We start from the raw sequence: 17,876 nt of genomic DNA, 5'->3' as shown, positions 1-17,876 counted from the left end.
TAAATGATAATTTAGTCAAAAAAAAAAATACAATTAATCACCACATATTTTAAATATAATTAACCTCAACATAATAAATTTAATATATGGAAGCCCAAAACAAGATTGTTACTTTTATAGTAGTTATTAATAAAAAATAAAAAAAAGCAATTAATCACCACATATTTTGTATATGATTAACCTCAACATAATAAATTAAAGGTGAGAAGTGAGGACTTTCTAGTAATTTAATATGTGGAAGCCCAAAACAAGATTCTCACTTTTATAGTAGTTATAGTGTAAACCCCGCTTAGTTAATTTGGAAATTAGCAGTTGTTTATGATTAATTATGGAATTATTTATAGCTATTTAAATAATTTATTATACTGTTATTTATGTTATTCAGTAGCTTGCATATTTTGCATTTCCGGTGTCCGGTATTTTGGAACTCGGCGTTTGGCTCAATAGAAATCACAACTTAGCATGTTATTAGTTGGGACGGGTTTTAGACATTGGGAATGTCGGGAATGGCCGGGAATTTAGAATTTCCCAAAAATACCCCTTTAGTATGATTTATGTGATGTTGTGGTGGAGGGGCAAAATGGTCTTTTTGCCCCATTAGTGTTTTGTCTTATGTGAGTTATTAATTGGAATAAATGTATATTTTAATTGTTTATCTTGGCTGAAATAATGTGATATATGCATTAAAATTCATTTTCTCCTTTCATTTTAACAGTTAGTAAAAAATTAGAAAACTTTGAAAAAGAGAATTTTCTTTCATTCTCTCTCTCTATTTCGGCTGGTGCATGGGATTCAAAGGGCTGGGTTTTTCCATCAATTTCTAGCTAGATTCATCATCACTTTGGAACTCTTGTTTGTGGTAGGTGTTTCTTAATTTTTCCCTTTTGTTTTCTTGAAAAAAAATGGTGAAAAGATGAGTAAAATGCATGCTTTTGTGGCTGTTATTATTGCTGTGTTTGGTTGTTGATTTCTGAAGTTTAAAGCATGTTTAATTGATGTTAATTGAGCTGTTTGAAGCTTTCTAGTGGTGTTGTTCAAAGCTTTGAGATTTTTAAGCTTAAATATGTGATTTTGGTGAGAATATTGTGAATCTGTTGCTGGGTTGTTGTGTATGATTTTACTTGATTTCAGAGGCTTATTTATGCATGATTTAGTAGATTCTAGCTTGTTTGAATGCATGATTGTGGGAATTGCTCAAGTTTGAGTTTAGAACTCAAAGCTTGAGCTTTAATGGCAAGTTGTGTATCTGTGAATTCTGGGTTAGTTTGATGCCTTAGATTTGTTCTTTGGGGTATTTAGAGCAGGTCTGGAAGGTTTGGAACCAATTGGGTTTGATTTGGTTGAGTTAGGAATTTTTGAAAAATTCCTGCAAGGAACTGGAATTCCGGTTGTGCAACCGGAATTCCGGATGGGTGTCCAGTAATTCCCAGAACCGGAATTCCAGTTGGGCAACCGGTCTACCGGTTGGGGAATTTTCAGAAACCCTAGTTTTCCTCGTTTTTATGTTTTAGGGGGTATTGCCATGCTTTTTATCGATAGGAAAACTTTTAGTTCCTAGTTTTAGTCCCCGGGAAGTGATTTAGCGTGTCACTTATAGTGTTGTGATTTTTATGGTTTAGGAGCCGATGTCAATCCGCTCGGCTTCGGTTCCGGTCGAGTTGACACACTGAAATCGGAATCCGTGTAAGATTAGTATAACGGTATGCATATGTAGATTACATGTTTAGCGTGCATGTAGGAAGCCTATTAGATTACATTAGTTGTATGTTGGCTTCGAACCACCCAACCCCGTCACGTCGGTACGAGCCGGAGTATGACCAACGCCGGAGTATGACCGGTTCGGCCGATCAGTGACACTTGGTTGGTGGTTCCGTACTATTGACGTATCCGTCGGTACAGCTGGAGTATGACCAAGAATGGAGTATGACCGGTTCGACCGATCGGGAGGATATAGTAACACGTCGATACGAGTGGAGTATGACCGGCGGCGGAGTATGACCGGTTCGACCGATCGGTTGTTACGTGTCAATAGTACCGTCCCTATGAACGTTCGTAACTCGGTACCATGTTGGACATGGCGGTAGTGGCTCGCACCATGTTGGACATGGCGGTAGCGGGACTCGCATCGTGTTGGACACGGCGAGTTAGAATTATGTATGAGTATTATTATGCTTTTCTTGCGAGTCTGTCGACTCACAGTTTATGTTCATGTGTAGGTAAAGGCAAGGCTATAGCTGATGGACCGTGAGCGAGCTTATGAGATTGTACATGTCGGGGCGGTTAGGCCTGGAGCGTACGATCCTCGGGACAGCAAGGCTGAATTTTTTGTAACTGGTCGTTAGACGACTTTTATTTTGATGTAATGGTTAAACAGTTAAACCTTTTTGTAAATGATTTTATAATCGGGATCCCGAGTCTTTTGTAATATGGTTTATAAGTTTAATTAAAAAGCAAAATTTTAATTAATCACGTTTTTCCATAAACCTCGTTGATTAGCAACGAGCTGCACAGTACGTTTAAAAATCACGTAATACGCCTAAGGTAGTTAGGGTGTTACAATTTGGTATCAGAGCCGCCAGGTTGTCTTCCGAAGATCGTCACGACATGTACAATCATCATCAGCAGTTAGCTCGGTTCACGGTTCAGTAAGCCTTTATTGCTTTAGTAGTTTATTTTATTCCGTTATGAAAAAGAAAAGCCTGTTAAGAAGCATGTTAGTAGCCTGATAGTAGAATAGGCGCATGTTTCGTTTTTAATTTCCAAATTAAGCGGCATTAGTAAGCTCTCCTTGAATACGACCTGATATGCCAACTCTTGGTTTCGCAGGCGGTTCTAACTAGATGGACGCCAGGCGGACTACCAGGAGTCAGGGCAACTCCGTAGGGTCGAATCAAGGTCAGGGAGCTCAGTTTCCCCCACCTGCTAGGGGCCGAGGTAGAGGTCCCCGAGGCAGGGCTCGTGGCCGGGGTGATGAGAACCCGCCACAGCCGCCTGTGCTCCCTGGCCCGATCAGGGAGCCCCGAACTGGGAGTTACGGTTTGCGGAGATGCAAGCCCGGATAGAAGAACAAGACCTCGAGATTCAGAGGTTGAGACAGCAGGGTGCTCCCCGCAGCCTCGTGCCCATAGTTCCGGTGGCACCCGCCCTCGCCGCCTGTGCCGAGATAGTGGTGGCGGCCCATAGATTGGAACCATTGTATGAGCGGTTCCGGAAGCAAGCACCTCCGGTATTCCTGGGAGGTCCGGACGTAATGAAAGCCGAGCAATGGCTGACGGTGATCACCAAGATACTGAATTTCATGGGTGTCACCGGTAACGACAGAGTGGTGTGCGCCACGTTTCAGTTCCAGGAGGACGCCCTGGTATGGTGGGACATGGTGTCTCAGATCCATGACGTCACCACCATGACCTGGGAAAGGTTCCAGGAACTCTTCAACGCAAAGTATTACAATGAGGCGGTCAGAAGCGCCAAGAGGAAAGAGTTCGTTCACCTGACCCAGCGGGAGAACATGAGCGTCACTGAGTATACTACTCAGTTTGATTGGTTGGCGAGGTTAGCCTCGGGAATTGTGCCGACCGATTTCAGCAAGAAGGAGAAGTATCTAGACGGGTTGAATCCCAAGATCAGGCATGACCTGATGATCACCACCGACGACAGCACCACCTATGCTCAGATGGTGGAGAAGGCACTGCGAGCTGAGGGCGCAGTGGGGTGTATGTCAGAATCAGCCCGGTACTCGGTGAGTGGCGGAGCTCCTACCCCTCCTGCATCAGGCTTTAGCAGGGGGAGTAGTGGTTCGGCCATTGATCAGAGGAAGAGAGCACCCACCGCTTCCGTGGCTCGAGTCGAACAAGAGGTTCCGGGGAACCGAACGAGAGGGAGTCGTCCTGGTGGTAATGAGACCCGATTCTCCTATCCCGAGTGCCCTAGCTGCAAGAGGCACCATCGGGGCGAGTGCAAAGGTCAGGGATGCTTTCATTGTGGCATGCCCGGACACTTCAAGAGGGACTGTCCCCGGCTCCGACTCGCAGGCACCGAGAGCTCCGGCCGATACCCACTCCGGCCGGGTATTCGCTATCACGCAGCCGATGCAGATGCCAGCCCATCAGTAGTCACAGGTCAGCTTTCTATTAACAACTCGCTATATTCAGTGCTGTTTGATTCTGGGGCTACACATTCTTATGTGGCGGCCAGAGTCTTTAGTAAGTTGGGTAGACCGTTTGATAGATATGAATCAGGGTTTGGAACCCTGTTACCTGGCGGAGAATTGGTTATCTCCAATAGGTGGATTAGGTCTATGCCGATCAGGATAGATGGTAGAGAGTTAAGCGCTGATCTGATAGAGATGAGTTTAGTCGAATTCGATATTATTTTAGGAATGGATTTCCTATCTAAATATTCGGCGAGCATTGATTGTAAAAGGAAGATGGTGGTCTTCCAACCGGAGAGTGAAGAACCGTTTGTATTTGTGGGTTCAGTTCAGGGATCTCGGATCCCGGTGATCTCGGCTATGTCAGCGAGAGAATTGTTGCACGGCGGTTGCTTAGGGTTTCTGGCCGTGGTGGTGGACACCACACGGCCAGATACCATTCGGCCAGAGGACATCAGAGTGGTTCGGGAATTTTTGGACGTTTTTCCCGAAGAACTTCCAGGGTTACCACCTCAGCGGGAGATTGACTTCGTGATTGACTTGGCACCAGGGGTGGATCCGGTTTCCAAAGCCCCGTATAGGATGGCTCCAGCTGAACTTAAGGAATTAAAGATTCAGCTCCAAGGGTTGCTTGACATAGGGTTCATTCGGCCCAGTGTGTCACCCTGGGGAGCCCCGGTTTTGTTCGTCAAGAAGAAGGATGGATCTATGAGGATGTGCATCGACTACAGGGAGTTGAAAAAGCTGACGGTGAAGAATAAATACCCATTACCTAGGATCGATGACTTGTTCGATCAGCTTCAGGGGAAGACGGTCTTTTCTAAGATTGATCTCCGTTCGGGTTATCATCAGTTGAGAATCCGAGAGGAGGACATTCCGAAGACGGCTTTCCGCACTAGGTATGGACATTACGAGTTTCTGGTTATGTCATTCGGACTAACCAATGCTCCTGCAACATTCATGGACCTGATGAATAGAGTATTCAAGGATTTCCTCGATATCTGTGTGATTGTGTTTATCGACGACATCCTCGTGTACTCTCAATCAGAAGAGGAGCATGAGTTACATCTTCAGATGGTTCTGCAACGGCTTCGGGAACATAAGCTTTACGCCAAATTCAAGAAATGTGAGTTCTGGTTGTCTCAGGTGTCCTTCCTAGGGCACATTGTGAGTAAAGATGGGATCAAGGTGGATCCCGGGAAGATTGAATCCGTCAGGGATTGGCCGAGACCGAAGACAGTGACAGAGATCAGAAGCTTCTTGGGTTTAGCTGGGTACTACCGTAGGTTCGTGGAAGGGTTCTCCAAAATTTCAATGCCCCTAACCGAGCTTACAAAGAAGAATCAGCGATTTATCTGGTCAGATAAATGTGAAGCTAGCTTTCAGGAGCTGAAGCAGAGATTGATCACTGCTCCAGTACTAGCTTTGCCTTCGGACAAGGAAAAGTTCGTAGTCTACTGTGACGCATCCAAACAGGGTTTGGGGTGTGTATTGATGCAAGCCGACCGGGTCATCGCTTATGCCTCCCGTCAGTTAAAGGATTATGAACAGCGATACCCGACTCATGGTTTAGAATTAGCCGCAGTGGTTTTTGCACTGAAGATTTGGCGGCATTACCTTTATGGGGAAAAGTGTGAGATCTATACCGACCATAAAAGTCTCAAGTATTTCTTTACTCAGAAAGATTTGAACATGAGACAAAGGCGTTGGTTGGAATTAGTGAAGGATTATGATTGTGAGATCCTCTATCATCCCGGAAAAGCCAATGTAGTGGCTGATGCCCTGACGTAAAGTGGTCCCGGGCAAGTAGCTAATATGATTCAGATCTCACCTCAGCTAGCAGAGGATATGGTTAGATCCAGCATTGAGTTTGTGGTAGGTCAGCTTCACAACTTGACGCTGCAATCTGATCTATTGGAAAGAATAAAAGTCGCTCAGATGACAGATCCGGAGTTAGTGAAGATCCGAGATGAGGTGTTGGCTGGTCAAGCCAAAGACTTTTCAGTGTCAGACAGTGGGATGCTTTTGTATAAAGCCAGAGTTTGTGTTCCGAGCAGTATGGAACTTAGAAATGAGATCTTTGAGGAGGCTCATTCTACCCCATATTCTCTACATCCCGGCACCACTAAGATGTACCAAGATTTGAAACCGTACTTCTGGTGGAGCGGTATGAAGAAGAATTTGGTAGAATTCGTATCGAGATGCCTCACTTGTCAGCAGATTAAGGCTGAACATCAGAAACCAGCAGGGTTGTTGCAGCCTCTAACCCTACCAGAATGGAAATGGGAAGATATTACGATGGATTTTGTGGTCGGGTTACCTAGGACCACGGGTTTGTATGATTCCATCTGGGTAGTGGTTGACCGATTTACGAAATCTGCTCATTTTCTGCCGGTTAGAACAACGTTCACAGTGGATCAGTTGGCAGAACTGTACGTCAGAGAGATAGTGAGACTTCACGGGGTACCGAAGTCTATAGTTTCGGACAGGGATCCGAAATTCACCTCCAAATTTTGGTAAAGTTTGCAACGGGCAATGGGTACAAAGCTGAAATTCAGTACAGCATTCCATCCTCAGACAGATGGTCAGTCCGAAAGGACAATTCAGATATTGGAGGATATGTTGAGAGCCTGTGTTATGGACTTTGAGGGCTCATGGAGTAAGTATCTACCGTTGATAGAATTTTCTTACAACAACAGTTATCAGAGTACGATAGGGATGGCTCCCTACGAACTGTTGTATGGTAGGAAATGTAGATCCCCTATCCACTGGGATGAGACAGGGGAGAGGAAATACCTAGGTCCAGAGTCAGTTCAGCGGACCAATGAGGCGATAGAAAAGATAAAAGCTAGAATGCTTGCCTCACAGAGGCATGTAAGAGTTACGCAGATCCGAAACGCAGAGATGTTGAGTTCCAAGTAGGGGAACATGTGTTTTTATGGGTATCTCCGATGAAGGGGATTAAACGTTTCGGGAAAAGAGGCAAGTTATGCCCTAGATTTACTGGACCTTTCGAGATTCTCGAGAAGATAGGTCAAGTGGCATATCGGTTAGCATTGCCTCCAGCCTTATCAGCAGTGCACAACGTATTCCATGTCTCAATGTTGAGAAAATACGTTTCAGACCCCTCTCATATACTCAGTTATGAGAGTCTTCAGCTTCAGCCATACATGACCTATGAGGAACAGCCAGTGCAGATCCTGGATAGAAAGGATAAAGTCCTTAGGAATAAGACCATAGCATTGGTCAAGGTTCTCTGGAGAAACAGTAAGGTGGAAGAAGCCACCTGGGAGCTAGAGTCAGATATGAGAGCTCAATATCCAGAGTTATTCAGGTTAGATTTCGAGGACGAAATCCTTTTAAGGGGGGGATAGTTGTAAAGCCCGCTTAGTTAATTTGGAAATTAGCAGTTGTTTATGATTAATTATGGAATTATTTATAGCTATTTAAATAATTTATTATACTGTTATTTATGTTATTCAGTAGCTTGCATATTTTGCATTTCCGGTGTCCGGTATTTTGGAATTCGGCGTTTGGCTCAATAGAAATCACAACTTAGCATGTTATTAGTTGGGACGGGTTTTAGACATTGGGAATGTCGGGAATGGCCGGGAATTTAGAATTTCCCAAAAATACCCCTTTAGTATGATTTATGTGATGTTGTGGTGGAGGGGCAAAATGGTCTTTTTGCCCCATTAGTGTTTTATCTTATGTGAGTTATTAATTGGAATAAATGTATATTTTAATTGTTTATCTTGGCTGAAATAATGTGATATATGCATGAAAATTCATTTTCTCCTTTCATTTTAACACTTAGTAAAAAATTAGAAAACTTTGAAAAAGAGAATTTTCTCTCATTCTCTCTCTCTATTTCGGCTGGTGCATGGGATTCAAAGGGCTGGGTTTTTCCATCAATTTCTAGCTAGATTCATCATCACTTTGGAACTCTTGTTTGTGGTAGGTGTTTCTTAATTTTTCCCTTTTGTTTTCTTGAAAAAAAATGGTGAAAAGATGAGTAAAATGCATGCTTTTGTGGCTGTTATTATTGCTGTGTTTGGTTGTTGATTTCTGAAGTTTAAAGCATGTTTAATTGATGTTAATTGAGCTGTTTGAAGCTTGCTAGTGGTGTTGTTCAAAGCTTTGAGATTTTTAAGCTTAAATATGTGATTTTGGTGAGAATATTGTGAATCTGTTGCTGGGTTGTTGTGTATGATTTTACTTGATTTCAGAGGCTTATTTATGCATGATTTAGTAGATTCTAGCTTGTTTGAATGCATGATTGTGGGAATTGCTCAAGTTTGAGTTTAGAACTCAAAGCTTGAGCTTTAATGGCAAGTTGTGTATCTGTGAATTCTGGGTTAGTTTGATGCCTTAGATTTGTTCTTTGGGGTATTTAGAGCAGGTCTGGAAGGTTTGGAACCAATTGGGTTTGATTTGGTTGAGTTAGGAATTTTTGAAAAATTCTGAGGAGAACCTAATTCGGTTGTGCAACCGGAATTCCGGATGGGTGTCCAGTAATTCCCAGAACCGGAATTCCAGTTGGGCAACCGGTCTACCGGTTGGGGAATTTTCAGAAACCCTAGTTTTCCTCATTTTTATGTTTTAGGGGGTATTGCCATGCTTTTTATCGATAGGGAAACTTTTAGTTCCTAGTTTTAGTCCCCGGGAAGTGATTTAGCGTGTCACTTATAGCGTTGTGATTTTTATGGTTTAGGAGCCGATGTCCGCCGCTCGGCTTCGGTTCCGATCGGGTTGACCGGCACACCTGAAATCGGAATCCAGGAAAGATTAGTATAACAGTATGGATATGTAGATTACATGTTTAGCGTGCATGTAGGAAGCCTATTAGATTACATTAGTTGTATGTTGGCTTCGAACCACCCAACCCTGTCACGTCGCATGCAGTGCCGGAGTATGACCAAGCGCGGAGTATGACCGGTTCGACCGATCAGCCGACACTTGGTTGGTGGTTCCGTACTATTGACGTATCCGTCGGTACAAGCCGGAGTATGACCAAGCGGAGTATGACCGGTTCGACCGATCAGGAGGATATAGTAACACGTCGGTACAGCCGGAGTATGACCAAGCGGAGTATGACCAGTTCGACCGATCAAGTTGTTACGTGTCAATAGTACCGTCCCTATGAACGTTCAGAACTCAGTACCATGTTGGACATGGCAGTAGTGGCTCAGTACCATGTTGGACATGGCAGTAGCGGGACTCAGTATCGTGTTGGACACGGCAATTAGAATTATGTATGAGTATTATTATGCTTTTCTTACTGAGTCTGTCGACTCACAGTTTATGTTCATGTGTAGGTAAAGGTAAGGCTATAGCTGATGGACCGTGAGCGAGCTTATGAGATTGTACATGTCGGGGCGGTTAGGCCTGGAGCGTACGATCCTCGGGACAGCAAGGCTGAATTTTTGTAACTGGTCGTTAGACGACTTTTATTTTTATGTAATGGTTAAACAGTTAAACCTTTTTGTAAATGATTTTATAATCGGGATCCCGAGTCTTTTGTAATATGGTTTATAAGTTTAATTAAAAAGCAAAATTTTAATTAATCACGTTTTTCCATAAACCTCGTTGATTAGCAACGAGCTGCACAGTACGTTTAAAAATCACGTAATACGCCTAAGGTAGTTAGGGTGTTACATATAGATATACTAGGTAAATGTACGTGCCGAGCCACGTATTGCTAGTTTCATTTAAGATTTTGGTATTTTTAAGATTTTGAATGTATTTTATTTTTAAAGATTACAAATTTTTTGTTTGAAAAAATTAAATATTTATATTTGAAATATTATTTAATAATGTATTAAAAATAATATTAGTGTAATTTTAAAATTGTAAATAAATTTATTATTGGAGTAGTAGATTATTCTATTTATTATTGTAAATAATATTATATGAACATCTCCATTTATAAAGTTAAAAAGTGGGTCAATGACAGAATTGGTATATCTGCAATCACACAAAGATAGAAGTGGTATTTCTGCTTCCTATGCTTATCCAGAGAAAACATTAGATAACGTGAGGTTAACTTTCGTTAAATTTAACCGAATATTCTTTTAAAAATTTAAGTATATTCTGTTAAACCAAAAAATGTCGTTAGATAGAAACTTTTAATATATAAAGATATGTATATATATATATATATATATATATATATTGATGTTGTATATATTCACCAATCTTTAGAAATATAATACTTAAAAAGAAACTAATAGCGTGCACGTGGTTTATGAATAAGAACAACTAATCTTTTACCTTTTCTTTAAAGATATTAACTTGGACTTATTTGGCTTCAGAAAAATATGTATTATTATTACTATCATATTAATAGTAATTACGTACAAATTCAAACTTAATATCGTGGACGATGAATACACGTTTTTTTTCTCACTTTTGAATAGTGATTATTGTGTCAAGCTGTGTGATATAGTTATAGTATATGAACATGGTTTTGAAATGTTAATAGTACAATATCCTATTATTTCCACTTAAATCTTCATTCATTTCTAAAAATTCTTGAGGACAACTACAATTAAAGAGACTAATTAATTTAGGAGTTTAAGTTGGCAGTCCTTGAAAGTTCTGTTCTTAATTAATTTTATGGGCTCGTTTAGAACGTTGTATTAGATCGTATTGTATTGTATTATATTGAATTGGATTATACAATATTTTTTTATATAATATTATGTTAAACTTTAATTTATACTAAAATATTCTATATTTAGGTACTCATAAAAGTTAATATCGCTTATAGTTTTACATAAAAATATAGCATAAAATATAATTAAATATAATATAATACAATACAGTGTAATACGGCGTACTAAACAAATTCTATAAGTTCATATTATTACGTACTAATATTCCTTCCTTGTTTATATATATTATATAATATTATCTTCTATTACTTCATGCACGTAATGTACCTACAAAATATATACATGATGTTGATATATTTATATACTATATTGGGTTGGGTGGAAATATGTAATAGAATAATACGATGCATAAATAATAATTAAGACAACTGCAACAACCATAGAATATGAAAAGATGAAGCTGGTTAAGCATGAGGATGTTAGAATATATATATATATATATATATATATACATTATCGGAAAAATTTAGATAACACTAAATAGTGGGAGTATTCAAACACATCAAGAACACTCATGGCAATTATGCAAATACTCGCCTAAAATAGCGAGTACTCAAAGTATAAGTTACGAAATAGATAAAAACGAAAGCATAATTATAGAGGAGACAAAAGAATTATAGTGGTTCAGTTAGAGCTTGGTCTACTTAGTCCACTTTAGGTAATTGTTTCATCTTCGTTCATTTGATTTCGATCACCCCTTTATAAGAAACCAAATGTCCTTTAGGATTATATAATCAGTCAGATTAGACTATTTTCACAATAACTGATAGAATTAAATCAAGATAAATGTTTAAAGAATAAATGGAGAATAGTTTTGTCCATTCTTGACTTTATTGCAACAACATATCTGACTTGATAAGTCATAGCTTGTCCATTCATATTCCAAATACATGAGCTCGTGGGCTCTGCAGTGTTGTACTTCCAGGATGGGCCTTTGGACCTATTTTGTTAAATGTCTATGTCACCCTTGATCGCATATAGTCGGACATTCTATGCGTTGATAACTTGGAACATGCGAGGCCCTAAGGAGTCATCGAACACATTAGTCATTCGGACCAAACCTATGAGAGAAACGATCTTTACTCGTCGCAGGAGAGAATACTTAGTCATTGCATATAATCGGTATATATACAACTAATATTAACTTCTGTTAGTCTTGTTTATCCTTTGACTATGTGGAGCATAGTATGCGATTAGACTCTATCTTGGTCCCATCTTCTTGTAAGTTCACATCATGCGAGGTGAATCGATCATTCGTTCTCTGATCACATTGGTTGTTGTGTCCACACTTCTTCATTATGTAGTTTACAACACTTTTTACAGTCAATAGTACTTTCTGTGATTAACAACACTTTCTTCAATTAATAGCACATGTGTAACACCCTAACTACCATAGGCGTATTACGTGATTTTTAAACGTACTGTGCAGCTCGTTGCTAATCAACGAGGTTTATGGAAAAACATGATTAATTAAAATTTTTCTTTTTAATTAAACTTATAAAATAATATTACAAAAGACTCGGGATCCCGATTATAAAATTATTTACAAAAAGTTTTAACTGTTTAACTGATACACAAAATAAAGGTCGTCTAACGACCAGTTACAAAAAATCAGCCTCGCTGTCCCGATGATCGTACGCTCCAGACCTAACCGCCCCGACATGTACAATCTCACAAGCTCGCTCACGGCCCATCAGCTTTAGCCTTGCCTTTACCTACACATAAACGTAAACTGTGAGTCGACAGACTCAGTAAGAAAAGCATAATAATACTCATACATAACTCTAACTGCCGTGTCCAACACGATACTGAGTCCCGCTACTGCCGTGTCCAACACGGTACTGAGCCACTACTGCCATGTCCAACATGGTACTGAGTTTTGAACGTTCACAGGGACGGTACTATTGACAAGTATCCTCCTGATCGGTCGAACCGGTCATACTCCGCCGCCGGTCATACTCCGGCTGTACCGACGGGATAGGTCAATAGCACGGAACCACCAACCAAATGTCGACTGATCGGTCGTACGGTCATACTCCGCCGTCGGTCATACTCCAGCCTGTACCGACGTGACAGGGTTGGATGGTTCGAAGCCAATATACATAACTAAGGTAATCTAACAGGCTTCCTACATGCACGCTAAACATGTAATCTACATATGCATACTGTTATACTAATCTTACCTGGATTCCGAATTCAGGTGTGCCGGTCAACCTGACTGGAACTTTTAGCTGAGCGGCGAATTACAGGCTCCTAAACCATAAAAATCACAACACTATAAGTGACACGCTAAATCACTTCCCGGGGACTTAAACTAGGAATTAAAAGTTTCCCTATCGATAAAAAGCATGGCAATACCCCCAAAAACATAAAAACAAGGAAAAACACGGGTTCTGAAAATTCCCCAACCGGAAGACCGGTTGCCCAACCGGAATTCCGGTTCTGGGAATTTTCGAAGCCCATCCGGAATTCCGGATGCACAACCGAAATTCCGGTTCCTCGCAGGCAGCAACATCAAATTTTCATAACTCAACCAATTCAACCCCAAATTGATTCAAACTTTCCAGAACAACATGCATACCAAGCAGCTTAATTCTACTTAAACATGTTTAAAATAGCTTCTGAAATCAAATAAAAACATTAACAACAACCCAGCAACAGATTCAATCAATTCTCTTTGAAAACCATATTTTGAGCTAAAAATTCCAAATTTGAGCAAAGCAATTAACATTCATTACTAACCACCTAAATAACCACAAATCAACATACTTAAATCTCAGAAACAACAACAAGATTTCAGCAGCAACAAAATCAAAGATTCAAGCATGCATCAACTATTTTCAACATAAATTTCAAGAAAAACAAGGTAAGAAACTAAAACCAAGAAATACCTCAATAAAAATCACTTTGATCTTGCTAAACCACTAGAATCAACCAAGCAAAACCCAGCCCTTTGCACAGCCACAACCAGCCGAAAAGAGAGAGAGGGAAAAGAGAGAGAAAGCTTTGTCCAATTTTTTCTAATTTTTAACTTAGTAATTTTTTTGATAAAATGACATCAACTCACATTACATAAACCTTATTTCAGCCAATTAAACACATAAAATAAATATTTATTTCCATTTAATCAAGTCACTAAAAGACAAAAGTCATTGGGGCAAAAAGACCATTTTGCCCCTCCACACTAAAACCACATAAATCAAACTAAAGGGGTATTTTTGGGAAATTCTAAATTCCCGGCCATTCCCGACATTCCCAATGTCTAAAACCCGTCCCAAACTAATAACATGCTAAGTTGTGATTTCTACTGAGCCAAACCCCGAGTTCTAAAATACCGGGCACCGGAAATGCAAAATATGAAAAACTACTGAATAACATAACCATGCATTTCTGAATTCCATAAATAACAGTATAATAAATTATTTAAATAGCTATAAATAATTTCATAAATAATCATAATTAACTGATAATTTCCAAATTAACTAAGCGGGCTTTACAACTATCCCCCCCTTAAAAGGATTTCGTCCCCGAAATCTAACCTGAATAACTCTGGATATTGAGCTCTCATATCTGACTCTAGCTCCCAGGTGGCTTCCTCCACCTTTCTGTTTCTCCAGAGAACCTTGACCAATGCTATGGTCTTCCGAAGGACTTTATCCTTTCTATCTAGGATCTGCACTGGCTGTTCCTCATAAGTCATGTCTGGCTGTAGCTCAAGACTCTCATAACTGAGTATATGAGAGGGGTCTGAAACGTATTTTCTCAACATCGAGACATGGAATACGTTGTGAACTGCTGATAAGGCTGGAGGCAATGCTAACCGATATGCCACTTGACCTATCTTCTCGAGAATCTCGAAAGGTCCTGTAAATCTAGGGCATAACTTGCCTCTTTTCCCGAAACGTTTGATCCCCTTCATCGGAGATACCCGTAAGAACACATGTTCCCCTACTTGGAACTCAACATCTCTGCGTTTCGGATCTGCGTAACTCTTACGTCCGCTTCCGTGAGGCAAGCATTCTAGCTTTTATCTTTTCTATCGCCTCATTGGTCCGCTGTACTGACTCAGGACCTAGGTATTTCCTCTCCCCTATCTCATCCCATTGGATAGGGGATCTACATTTCCTACCGTACAACAGTTCATAGGGAGCCATCCCTATCGTACTCTGATAACTGTTGTTGTAAGAAAATTCTATCAACGGTAGATACTTATTCCATGAGCCTTCAAAGTCCATAACACAGGCTCTCAACATGTCCTCCAATATCTGAATTGTCCTTTCGGACTGACCATCTGTCTGAGGATGGAATGCTGTACTAAATTTTAGCTTTGTACCCATTGCCCATTGCAAACTTTGCCAAAATTTGGAGGTGAACTTCGGATCCCTATCTGAAACTATCGACTTCGGTACCCCGTGAAGTCTCACTATCTCTCTGACATACAACTCTGCCAACTGATCCACTGTAAAAGTTGTTCTAACCGGCAGAAAATGAGCAGATTTCGTAAATCGATCCACCACTACCCAGATGGAATCAAATAAACCCGTGGTCCTAGGTAACCCGACCACAAAATCCATCGCAATATCCTCCCATTTCCATTCTGGTAGGGTTAGAGGCTGCAACAACCCTGCTGGTCTCTGATGTTCAGCCTTGATCTGCTGACAAGTGAGGCATCTCGATACGAATTCTACCAAATTCTTCTTCATACTGTTCCACCAGAAGTACGGTTTCAAATCTTGGTACATCTTGGTGGTGCCGGGATGCAGAGATTACGGGGTAGAATGAGCCTCCTCAAAGATCTCATTTCTAAGTTCCACACTATTCGGAACACAAACCCTGGCTTTATACAAAAGCATCCCACTGTCTGACACTGAAAAGTCCTTGGCTTGACCAGCCAACACCTCATCTCGGATCTTCACTAACTCCGGATCTGTCATCTGAGCAACTTTTATTCTTTCCAACAGATCAGATTGCAGCGTTAAGTTGTGAAGCTGACCTACCACAAACTCAATGCTGGATCTAACCATATCCTCTGCTAGCTGAGGTGAGATCTGAACCATACTAGCTACTTGCCCGGGACCCTTTCTGCTCAGGGCATCGGCCACTACATTGGCTTTTCCGGGATGATAGAGGATCTCACAATCGTAATCCTTCACTAATTCCAACCAACGCCATTGTCTCATATTCAAATCCTTCTGAGTAAAGAAATACTTGAGACTTTTATGGTCGGTATAGATCTCACATTTCTCCCCGTAAAGGTAATGCCGCCAAATCTTCAGTGCAAAAACCACTGCGGCCAATTCTAGATCATGAGTCGGGTATCGCTGTTCATAATCCTTTAACTGACGGGAGGCATAAGCGATGACCCGATCGACTTGCATCAACACACACCCCAAACCCTGTTTGGATGCGTCACAATATACTACGAACTTCTCCTTGTCCGAAGGTAAAGCTAGCACTGGAGCAGTAATCAACCTCTGTTTCAGCTCCTGAAAACTAGCTTCACATTTATCTGACCAGATAAACCGCTGATTCTTCTTTGTAAGCTCGGTTAGGGGCATTGAAATTTTGGAGAACCCTTCGACGAACCTACGATAGTACCCAGCTAAACCCAAGAAGCTTCTGATCTCTGTTACTGTCTTCGGTCTCGGCCAATCCCTGACGGATTCGATCTTCCCGGGATCCACCTTGATCCCGTCTTTGCTCACAATGTGCCCTAGGAAGGACACCTGAGATAGCCAGAACTCACATTTCTTGAACTTGGCATAAAGCTTATGTTCTCGAAGCCGTTGCAGTACCATCTGAAGATGTAACTCATGCTCCTCTTCTGATTGAGAGTACACGAGGATGTCGTCGATAAAAACAATCACACAGATATCGAGGAAATCCTTGAATACTCTATTCATCAGGTCCATGAATGCTGGAGGAGCATTGGTTAGTCCGAATGACATAACCAGAAATTCGTAATGTCCATACCTAGTGCGGAAATTCGTCTTCGGAATGTCCTCCTCTCGGATTCTCAACTGATGATAACCCGAACGGAGATCAATCTTAGAAAAGACTGTCTTCCCCTGAAGCTGATCGAACAAATCATCGATCCTAGGTAATGGATATTTATTCTTCACCGTCAGCTTGTTCAACTCCCTGTAGTCGATGCACATCCTCATAGATCCATCCTTCTTCTTGACGAATAAAACTGGGGCTCCCCAGGGTGACACACTGGGTCGAATGAACCCTATGTCAAGCAACCCTTGGAGCTGAATCTTTAATTCCTTAAGTTCAGCTGGAGCCATTCTATATGGGGCTTTGGAAACCGGTTCCACCCCTGGTGCCAAGTCAATCACGAAATCAATCTCCCGCTGAGGTGGTAACCCTGGAAGTTCTTCGGGAAAAACATCCAAAAATTCCCGAACCACTCTGATGTCTTCTGGCCGAATGGTATCTGGCCGAGTGGTGTCCACCACCACGGCCAGAAACCCTAAGCAACCGCCGTGCAATAATTCTGTAGCTGACATAGCCGAGATCACTGGGATCCGAGATCCCTGAACTGAACCAACAAATACAAACGGTTCTTCACTTTCCGGTTGGAAGATCACCATCTTCCTTTTACAATCAATGCTCGCCGAATATTTAGATAGGAAATCCATTCCTAAAATAATATCGAATTCGACTAGACTCATCTCTATCAGATCAGCACTTAACTCTCTACCATCTATCCTGATCGGCATAGACCTAATCCACCTATTGGAGATAACCAATTCTCCGCCAGGTAACAGGGTTCCAAACCCTGATTCATATCTATCATACGGTGTCCCAATTTACCTAAGACTTTGGCCGCCACATAAGAATGTGTAGCCCCAGAATCGAAAAGCACTGAGTATAGCGAGTTGTTAATAAAAAGCTGACCTGTGACAACTGATGGGCTGGCATCTGCATCAGCCTGCGTGATAGCGAACACCCTGGCTGGAGTGGGTATCGCTGGAGCTCGCGGTGCCTCTGGTCGGAGCTGGGGACAGTCCCTCTTGAAGTGTCCGGGCATGCCACAATGAAAG

This window comes from Cannabis sativa, chromosome 3 (assembly GCF_029168945.1).
Source record: "Cannabis sativa cultivar Pink pepper isolate KNU-18-1 chromosome 3, ASM2916894v1, whole genome shotgun sequence".
Taxonomy (NCBI): Eukaryota; Viridiplantae; Streptophyta; class Magnoliopsida; order Rosales; family Cannabaceae; genus Cannabis; species Cannabis sativa.
This window is presented reverse-complemented; position numbering follows the sequence as displayed.